Genomic DNA, 7,308 nt, shown 5'->3' with positions numbered 1-7,308 from the left:
CTGCTTACTTACACAAATGCCAGACACAGGATTAAAAAAAAAAATAACCCTGAGGAAAAACAGATTGAGAGTCTGGAACAGGCCAACTGCAGACAGCTGATGGCAAGACGATCACAAGATGACCTATTGTTTGCTGATAATCATCAAACAAGTCATGATGACTTGCATGAAGCTTGCTTTCTGCTAAGTACTCCTTCACCCCTTCCCTTTATTAAGTGGCTGAGTAAGCAGAGAAAGATGAGATGGTCATTGTGACAATGGTCCTCCAGCTCCTCAGACTGCCAACATTTGAGTAAACGACCTTTTCTTCATTATCCTCACCTCCTGTTTGGTTCTTTGGTGGTGGGCAGCCGAACCAGTGTCTGGCAGCACTATCACTTAGGAATATCTTGATGATCCTCACCCTGTGTAGGCCTAGGCTGATGTGTGTTTGTGTCTGAGTTTTAACAAAAAAGTTTTTTAAAAAATTTAATTAAAAAAATACAGAAAGTTTGTAGAAAAAGGATACAAAGAAATAACATTTTTTACAGTTGCACAATATGTTTGTTTTAAGGTGTTATTAACAAGAGTTAACAAGTTAAAAATTCAAGTTTATAAAGTAAAAACATTACAGTAAGCGAGCTAAGTTTATTATTAAAGAAAGAATTTTTAAAAATAAATTTAGCTTAGCCTAAGTGTACGGTGTGTATAACGTCTACAGTAGTGTGCGGTAATGTCCTAGGCCACCACATTCACTCACCACTCACTCACTGACTCACCCAGAGCAACTTTCAGTCCTGCAAGCTCCATTCATGGTAAGTGCCCCGTACAGGTGTACCATTTTTAAATCTTTTATACCATATTTTTACTGTACCTTTTTAATGTTTAGATACACAAATACCATTGTGTTAAAATTGCCTGCAGTTTTCAGTACAGTAACATGCTGTACAGGTTTGTGGCCTAGGAGCAATAGACTGTTCCATACAGTCTAGGTGTGCAGTAGGCTATACCATCTAGGTTTGTGCAAGCACAGTCTATGATGTTCCCACAAAGACAAAATCACCTAAGGATGCACTTTTCAGAACATATCCTCACTGTTACAAGGATCAGAGTAGGGCATTAGAGATACAATTGGCATATATACTATCAGCTCTTTTTATTTTCTCTTTTAGGTTAATTTCACAAATGGCATCCCTTAAGTCCTCTATCTGACGCTACTCATTTCCAACTGGAGATTAGAAAGAAAGTACAAAGTGATTCCCAGCACCGTTAATGGTACTCTGGCTTCTGTCAATTATTTTAAAGAATATTGTAGAATTTTCTAAAATCACTTGAATCTGCTTTTAAAAATACCATAGAATACATTTAGGAGGAATCCTCAACTGGGGAGGAATGCACGTCTCATTAAGGGTGATGAGATGTCCTGCTCATAAAGTGTTAGGGGGAGTTTGCCTACAGCACAATGTAACCTGGTCAGACCAATCTGGTTCCATTTTTATGTAACAAAGTTGTGAGTTGTTTTTCAGTTACCATGGACCCGCAGGTTGAAGGTCACACCTGAACATGCCCAGATGAACCCAGGGTGCAAACCTCAGGCAGAAGGGCTCAGAGAAGCAGGGACTGAATTAGGAAGCAGATACAACATGGCCACCCCTGGGGCAGGAACCAGTCAGAATGTGTTTTCCTCACATCGCCCCATCGCAAGATCCAATCAGATCACACCTTGTTACCCTCTGACTATAAAAGCAGCCCCAAGCCCAACGGAGACAGGTTGGAGTCTGATTTCTGCCTTGTTGTTTTGGCTGCCTGACAATAAACCTTTGTCATTGCAACGACTCAGTGTTTTGGTGTTTGCATTTCTGGTACGTGTGGGCAAAAGAACCTTCAGTTCAGTTACAACAATACCCCTCTTGCCACTGTCCCTTGGAAGCGAGTGACTGCCTGAAAATCTGGCGCTGCCTCTAAATCCCTTTTATGGTAGGGGGCTGGGTGACTTCAAACCCTGGATGATGGCGGTCTTGGAGAGAATGCTCCTTGCAAAACAGAATGTAATTGGGAAAATAATTTCCCTGGGCAATGTAGGACATTGTGGCAAGCTTCCGAAGTGGCTTGAATGTGATTCCAGTAGACCATTTTCAAATCTTTTCAGTGTAACAAAAGTAATTTAGTCTAAATTTAAATGTGCAAAGTCCTAGAGGGCAGGGAGTTGATTTATATACTTATCACATTGTGGCTAATAATGTACTTGAAGAGCAACAGAAAATTACACTAAGTGAGATGAGCAAGTATGCAAAGGCCAGGGTGTCTTCACAAATCAATTACTTAGCTCTGGTTAAAAATCACACCCATGGTAACTGACAGGAGAGGGTTTATTTTCAGATTGGTAGCAAAAACATGACCTTTACCATCTCAGCTAATAAAAGAACATTGTGCATTGCCCTGAGGCAAAAACAATAATCCTCTAGCCCACAAGAATGTGAGCAAGTTACCATGTAAACTGTAGACAAGTGATTGTAGTTTTCTTCAATTGTGTTTTGTTGGGTTTCAGTCTGAAATGTCGGTTCTTAGCACATGGCTGAAGAATGACCAGACACACCAAAGTTAGGCAAGCACGAAAATGAGGTTTATTGAGGAGAGAGAGGATTATAGAGCAAAAGCAAGATATAGGTTTATAGAGCATGATACATACGCTACAGATGATGACTGGACCCATTGCCACACCAAAGGGGGAGCAAAAGGAAGGGCGCCAAAAGAAAGGGACTGTTATGGTCTGTATCTTGTTTTATAGGGCCCACGGCCCTCCCCAGTGGCTCAGACGTCACCATGGAACCACATTGATTGGACAGTTGGGAGTGGCATTACGATGCATGCAGGTTGTTATATGTCATATTCTGGACTCTATGGTCCCTATGCTGCTTGTCCTATGGGCTAGAGAGCCCTCTGCATTCTTTTGGAGCTGGGGCACTAAGTTGATTGGCCGATTCATGGTATATTCCCTCCTCCCCAGATATGGCAGGCACTCAGGAGATTATGGTTGGGGCAGGACCAAGATTGGGGCCACAGTACCCACTTTCATCCCTAGGAGACCTGGAATCCCTTACTATCTGCCTAAGAATTTCTCTATCTCTGAGGATGATTTTAGGAAGAGCATATGATTTGGGGACAATATGGTGGGATATTAGCCTCAAAAGATTCAGTCTAAAGCCCTAAAAATACCTTTCAAGTGTATTTCAATTTCCAGAGAGAATAAGTTTTATGATATCTGTCTATACTGTTGTTTTTCATTCAAGACAATGGAGATTTGGGTGAAGTTGATAAGCCAGATGACACTGTGCAGTGTTAGGGACAGGAGAAAGAGAAAGGCAGAGGGTTATCCACTGGGAGAATGTTTCCATGAAGCAGCTGAGTATGCATTGAAGACACAATGTTGGAGGTAGGATAAAAACTAGAAAGGAATATTTGTAAGACTCATCCTCATTAGATAGTACAGGAAGCAAGGACAGATGATAAAGTGTTGATGAAGGATGGGTAAGGCTGGGACATTAAGAAACAAAGATAATTTAGAAAGTTTAGTTTGGAGGCTGTAAGTGTAGGGGTGAGGGGAAATTTGCGCTTCCCCCACCAAAGTTTACTGAAAGATCAACTCACAATTAAGGCAGATTCATAAGAGAAAGGTTTATTTACCATGTATATGGGGAGAATCACAGAGTGATTACCCCATATCCCACAGAAGTTCAGATATTTTTATATATGCCTTTTAGAGGGATCCTCCCCTCTAAAAGGGAAAATGAGGAGTAGAGGTAATTCTGTTTAGGAGGATAAATGTTTGCTAGGAGGATGAATGGATGGGGGAAACAGATTGACGTGTCAATTAACCTGAGAGACAGGTATTATGTTTTAAATGACTTGGGCTAGGTCTGGCTGCATTCTGCAATATATTGAGACAACAGGGAGAGAGAGGGAAGTCAATTGACCCCTTTGATCTTCTCATCAGATATGCAGATAGAGGAAAAGCATCTTCCCAGGGCCTGTTAATCTTTAAGAGCCTTTAATTCAAAATACTCTTAATACTATGGAGTCATATTTTGGGGTGAAATTTCCTGAGCGCCTTCACAAGCAATGTATTGACGAGAGCATTATGGTCAAACCACCTTTATGAATGAGGGATTTAATGGCAAGCTATGGATATTTTTGGCTACAACTCAGTAAAAATGACTAAGAATAAGAAACAAAAGCCATGATTTTACTCCTCGATCCAGTAATGACTCAGAAGTTTAACCTTTGAAGTTCTGAAGTTGAAAATGTTGCGAACAGTTCAGGCTGAGCTTGACAAAAATAAGAAAAGTAAAATCAGGGGAGAAAAGGTACTCTGGAGGCATCCACATAAAAGCAGATGGTGTGCCAACATGTTTATAAATGGGACCCACTTCCTTTTTTACATTCTCATAGGGGGATTTTAAAAATAAATAATTGCTTTATAATCAATTTGGGCACATTAGGTGGAAGATAAATGCAAATAATACAGAAGATAACTTCCAGTTAAGGAACACAAGAGAAACTTTTAGAGGTTATCAGCTTCCAGTAAGCAAATACAATGACAAATGAATGGAAAAGACCATAAACCTCCTCTTATGTGCCAAAGGAAAGTGTCATCTTGAGGCACACACAATTTATTACAACCACATTGTGAAGTGTCAATGGAAAAGAAGCCAAACTGTGAAATAATTCTAAAGAGATTTATTCTGAGCTAAATTTGAAGACCATGACCTGGAGCCAGGCCCAAGAAGCCTTGAGCAAGTGGATTGGCTGTGGTTAGGTTACAGTTCGGTTTTATACATTTCAGGGAGACAGGTTACAGGTAAAATCATAAATCAATTGATTTCATCAATACATTGGCCCCAAAAGGTGGGCCATCTGGGGGTGGGGACTTACAGGTGATAGGTGGGTTTAAAGACTCTTTGACTTATAATTGGTTAAAGACATGGAGCTTTTGTCTAAAGGCTTGGAATGTTAAAATCAGAGACGAGGCATGGGGCATATATTTGTTGCGTAAATTGAGGACCTGAAGATTTGTTCTGCATAGCCTTAGGCCTGTTAATGAATTGCAAAGGATGTCTCCAAGAAGGGAGGGGACATGATGAAGCATGTCTGACCTCCCTCTTCCTGGCAGGCAATTTAGTTTTAGAATATCCCCTGGCCAAGAGGGGGTCCATTCAGCCAGCTGGTGTGTGGGGGAGGGGAGCCTTAAGATTTTATTTTAGTTCACACAAGAAAGCCAGGATGTAATCATAAACCCTAACCACAATTAGATTTTGCAGCAATCTACTGAAACAACTAAATACACCAAGGAGAATCAACAAATTTGATTTACTACATGCTTGAAACATGGATACAGACTATTAACAAGTACTACCAAAAAAATTGAAAAAAAAAAATTTGACCTGTTAGCATTATGCCATATTCTCCAAGCTTAGAAGCTATTTCTTCATTGTCACTCATTTTTGATTATTAAACATTTCAAACACGGGAAAAGCCAAAGAAAAATTGGACAATGGACACTGGTATCAGATCCAAACCTCACATGCCTTCTCAGATTCCCTAGGGCCACATGCTTCCTGGGTCTGCAGCCACTGGCCCCACTTCGGTGTCCTGCACCAGACAACTTTTCTCAGGACCTCATGGCTCTGCTGCTTGGGGCTGACCGGTCTCTTGTCCTTGGCATGCCGGCCCTCCCTTCACCCCCCCACCTTGTGTAGCCAGGCTGACCAGCTGCACCCTGGGATTTTGGGCTTTTCCTGCCACTTTCAGACAGGGCTATAACTGCCTGCTACAGAGTGTGCATTTAGTACCAGGAATGGACTCCTGTAAGTCAGATGATTCAATCCAGCAGGAAGAGGACTTGGTGCCTTTGGAAGAATTTGACTAATACGAAACAGGAGATGGAAGCGAAGTGGCGGATTCTCCCCCATTCTTTCTCCTTCCCATGGACTATTCCACTGCACCGTTTCTCTTCACAGAATGTCCTGTGAAGTCCTAGCATGCCCAGTGGACACGCCTGCTGAATGTCTTTTCCCCTTCCTGGCTCACGGCGGCACAGTAGCAGCGCAGGCTTGCTTTCTTTCATTGCGGCACATCCTTCTCTTATGCAAGTCCTGCTTTCCTGCACTTGCTGTCCTGGCGTCCCCCAAAAAGTATAGTTAATTCAGTCCTTGCCTGAGGCTAGCTTCAAGAGAACCCAGGCTAAGATACCATGTAGGCACTACCCAGGATAAACAAATAATAGGTTCTTTCTTGTTGTTATGCCAAGTATGGAATATAAATTATTTTTGTGTGTCTAGTTTTTAGCCTCAGCTCATTCTGGAACTTAGCCTTCATGACATTTTTATTTGCGGACAGTCATGTCACAATTTATACTCTTTAAACAAAACCGTAAGTGTTTCTACCAGTTTATTTCACCGGTAGACACACACACACAGAGAAAAAACAAACTGCTTAAATAATTGTTTTTCTTCTCCATGTATATAAATAAAGGAAGAATAAACTGATAATCATCTGGTCATGAATTTTTATTAACTCATAATATCTTGCCAAGGGTTCTGTTTCATTCATCTTCATTTTCTGTAGGAGGGAGGAGGCTCTGGAGTTTGGTTATAATATTAAAAGCTTAAATAAATAGTTCCAATTTATCTTTCTGGTAATAACAAATATAATCATCTCAAGTCATTCTGTTACTCTTATTATTCTTGACATTAAGTCTACCTACATCTGTATTTCTGAATGTATATATAAAATATTAGGTACAGCTAATTTTAATACATTTGTGAGCATAAAGTTCAAAAATGCAGGTAATTCGAATTACAATGTGTAATAAGTTTCAGGTTTGGTGGTCTTTTAAAAAGCTTATTAACTAGAATTTCTGCTGAAATGTTAATATAGTATTGCTCATGTTAGGAATATTACATTTTATATTTAATGATACTTAATGTTAGCCAGACCTGTAAAAAGTAAATTATTTTTTCTACAAACAAAAATTCAAAGGCTTGTTTAGCAGTGCTTAATGAAGGTGGAATGTACATGTATCAAGTTAATAGACTTCTTGGAAGAAAACACACATGGAATTGATGATGTATGAAGGCAGCTGGAACACATTACAGGTGTGCGGAGTTGGCAGGTAACAGAGTCTACAATGAGCCACTGTGGCATAATAATTATTTTGAGCTGAAGGTATTTGAGTTCTGAAATTCCTTATCTGCCTAAAAGTAGAGCTTCCCAAAAGAACTCAATCTTCATAAACCCGTCCCGAAGAGCAACTTGAATCTTCTCTTGGAG

This window comes from Microcebus murinus, chromosome 19 (assembly GCF_040939455.1).
Source record: "Microcebus murinus isolate Inina chromosome 19, M.murinus_Inina_mat1.0, whole genome shotgun sequence".
Taxonomy (NCBI): Eukaryota; Metazoa; Chordata; class Mammalia; order Primates; family Cheirogaleidae; genus Microcebus; species Microcebus murinus.
The sequence above is the reverse complement of the archived record's forward strand: the minus strand, read 5'-3'. Positions refer to the sequence as shown.